General features: G+C 39.2%; 1 protein-coding gene across 1 annotated transcript in view; it reads left to right on the top strand.

The window, feature by feature from the left end:
• The first annotated feature begins 2,815 nt into the window (after positions 1-2,815).
• The window catches only part of LOC107727152 (uncharacterized), an 8,479-nt gene continuing 7,636 nt past the window's right edge, over positions 2,816-3,658 (top strand). Inside the window, exon 1 of the mRNA XM_016536936.1 lies at positions 2,816-2,883. The gene's annotated coding sequence lies outside the window, so the exon portion shown is untranslated. The remainder of the gene's footprint in view (positions 2,884-3,658) is intronic.

Genomic DNA, 3,658 nt, shown 5'->3' with positions numbered 1-3,658 from the left:
ATCTGTGCTGGTCGCTGAGGAAATACATCAGCTTCGCGCTGTGGATCGCCGGAGCGGCTTTCACCGTGGACGAAGTGGAGTCCAGCCCGGAGTCGTCACATGTGGTTGCCGCAAGCCCGCCGGCCGCGCCGTTCTCTAGTCCGCCTGCCGCCGCTCACTCAAGCTCAAAAAATAAAATATATTAAAGAATTTGGAGAAACAATAATGTACAGTATGTGGAAAATGTGTTTTTTGAACCTTAAACCGCATAAACACATTTCATTACACCAAATACACAAAATAATGTTATTTTTAGCAGCATCATATGACCCCTTTAATGTATCCTTGCTGAATAAAAAAATTATTTCTTTTATAAAAATTCTTACTTCATACTATGTTTATGTGTGTACGTGTATTAAGTATTTAAGAAATAAATTAATTTATAATAATTTAACAATAATTGCCACTTGGTTTGACATTTTCTTATATAATGCAGTGTCATTACATTTTTGATGTGTGGGTGGGTTAAGTGTCCAAGTACTTTGTAAGATCTGTAAAATACCTCGATATTCAGCAGGTTCTTCCACAGCAGCCTGCAATTCTACTTCTGTGTGGCCTGTTTTCTCTCTTCAGCCTCAGTGTCTGGTGAACTGTGTGCTGAAGTCATTTCTCCTTTATTATTATCTGAGAGAGAACGAGAGCATCCTGTTATGATCATTGCCATGGCAACCAGTCGCATAACAGGGAGATTTATAAGGCTTTGTTCCTTTGTTTTTGCAGCTTCTTTTCAGGCGAACTTCAGTCAGTATCTCTCGACAGGATCTATACTCCCTCCTAACTTGTGAATCATATCAGGAAACTTTCACTAAACTTTGACCGTGGAGACTGGTGCATGGCTGTAATACTGACAGGGTGGTACCATACTGATACCATGCTCTCCTCACTTCCTGTATCTCTGTTACCATGACTTTCAGTGTCTCAGTTTACACAGACTTTACGATTAATGCTATTTTGAGAGACGCAAAGAGCCCCAAGACAGTCTCACTCCTACTTTGTATCATTGCACCCTTGGTGGAATGTGTGTTGGATTTGATCAAAGGAATGCAGCTCAAAAAAAAAAGTCCCAGAGCAATTTAATCTGTAGGTAAAAAAGAACCAAAGTGAACACAGAGGGATTGATTCTTAAACTGAGAATAACTATGAAGTGCTCTGTGGACACATGAACTGTAATAGGATATAAAGCATATACAGATCACAGCTCAGTAAAGCTGCTGCGGCTTAAAAGAGGAGTCTGCTGATGTCATGTTTTGTGCTTTGAATAAAGGCCTTTGCTGTGATAAAACAGCATTCTGAAGGACTGGGACAGATCTGTTATTATTAATACTATTAAGTCAGATGTTTTATTAGGCACAGATCAGCAGAAAAAGAAAAACCTGTCATCATTTTCTCCGCCTTATTTTGTTTCAAACCTGTCTTTCTTTTTCGTGGAACATAAAAGGAGCTGTTAGGCTGTTCATGTTGCTATTTTCCGTGTCCAAAAATGGCAAACACCTTAAAGGTGACATATCATGAAAAAGAGATATGACTTTTTCTGAGTTTAAGTGCTAGAATCGGGTCTCCGGTGCATCTACCAACCCAGAAAACGTGAAAAAGAACAACCCACTAAATTATGTTTGGTAAGCCTTAGATTTCTCTCCCCCTGTGACGTAGAAAGGACATCTTATAATATTATAGCAAACTTGTATTTGACAGTTTAAGTGCAATTAGACATGAAAGAGAACTTAGTTTAGTACTCACATGCCGTGTGACAGCCGCTTTCTGTGTGCGTGCTCAGAAAACTGTATATCAGAAGCATATCATGATTTCAGCACCATAGACACGATAATCAAAACCAAACAGATGTTTTTTTAGCAGAGTATCTGAGGTATGAGATGTAAAGGCGCAGCTCTATTCTGGAAAAGGGGGCGGGGAGCAGCAGCTCATTTGCATTTAAAGAGACATGCAGAAAAACAGCGTGTTTCAGCTTCCACTCAATTTAGCCATTTTCAAAATTATATAATAAATGATCTGTGGGGTATTTTGAGCTGACATTTCACAGACGCGTTCTGGTGACAACTGATTCTTATATTACATATCGTAAAAAGGGGCATGAAAGGTCTCCTTTAAAACTATTTCAAGTCTGTTGAAATCATATGATCTCGTGTTAGAAATGGACCGAAACTGAAGTCGTTATTTTCTTAAAGTCTTTGACATAGCTGTCAAATCTCATTCATGACATTTGTCAATGACATCATTTGTTGTTATCAAAAATAGAGATTCCAAAAGAGCGTTTCTGCAGCCATGCCATAGAAGAACCATTTTTGGTTCCCCAAAGAACCTTTCAATGAGGAACCATTTGTTCGTAGTGTGAAGAACATTTTAAAAATCTGAAGAAACTTTTGTGAAATGGAAAGGTTTAATAGATGTTAAAGGTCCTTCATGGAACCATAAATGCCAAGAAAGAGTGTAGCATGAACCATGACTCTCATTTTATGATTCTTTTTCTCATTTTTGGACTCCCTGGTGTCCATCCACTTTTATGGTATGGAAAATAGCAGTGTGGACATTCTGCTTAACATCTCCTTTTTTGTTCTTCAGTGCTAAGGAGATCATACAAGATGAACAAACGAAGGCAAAAATTAAATTTTTGGGTGAACTGTCCTTTAAACGTCTAATTGCCTAATGCAGTAAGTTGTTGTGCTTCTATACAGGGAGAGCACTAACTTACTGCATTAGGCAAATGTGACTGTGACATCACAAGAGAGTAATAAAAGCCCATTTGCCAGCAGAACTCAGCCAGAACATCCATCCATCCAACAAAGAGTGGTCTTGTCCTGGAGTTACGGTGCAGCCACAGGAGTATCGGTGAGTATCCACTTCTTTACTTGAGACAAACTGTTACCTTAGAAGTTGATTCTGTGGTGTGCCGTGCACTGAGTAGAATCTATAGTTACTTGGATTTGAATCTGAACACTTGTCGATTGAGACAATAAGCTTTCTGAGACAGTGGAGAGATGTTTCTTATAGTTGTTGTTCATGTTATTTGGATTCTGCAAACATGGGAGAGGCAGTGAGCCACAAGGAAATCAAGTGACTTGCCTTAAGTGTCAGGGTGATGGATGCAGCACAATGGTGCTGTTGTGGAGGTTTAGGATGGGATGGTCTTGCACGGGGAATCCTGTCCCTGTCTGCACACACTTTGCAGAGAATTTAAAGAGGAACTGTTAAAAGTCATTAATAATAAAATTATTAATGCTACTACTATCCCATTTAACAACAACTGTCTGATATATAAACCAGAGACCTTACACAGATAAAAACCTGGAGGAAGTTTTAATTTTGAGCTACGAGACAATGTAATATGAGCAAATGAATCGTCTGTTCTAGTCTGTCCCAGGACAGGGTTGAAACAGTCACTGTATAGCAGTGGTCGCCAACCCGTCGATCGCGATCGACTGGTAGAGCTTTATCACTGTCCCAGTAGATCCCGAAAATAACAGTAAAATAAGTACAAAAATGCATTACATTTCTGGGGTTATATTAATGTATTACTGAAGGGAACTGTCTTGAGAAAAGTTTCGATGGCAATGGCATTTTCTTCTCCGTATAAAGCGCAGCTCTGCTTTGTTTACAGCGGTAA

Source organism: Sinocyclocheilus rhinocerous, unplaced genomic scaffold (assembly GCF_001515625.1).
Source record: "Sinocyclocheilus rhinocerous isolate Xijiao unplaced genomic scaffold, SAMN03320098_v1.1 scaffold457, whole genome shotgun sequence".
NCBI classification, from domain to species: Eukaryota; Metazoa; Chordata; class Actinopteri; order Cypriniformes; family Cyprinidae; genus Sinocyclocheilus; species Sinocyclocheilus rhinocerous.
Note: the sequence above shows the minus strand (reverse complement) of the source record. Positions and strands in the feature narration are given on the sequence as shown.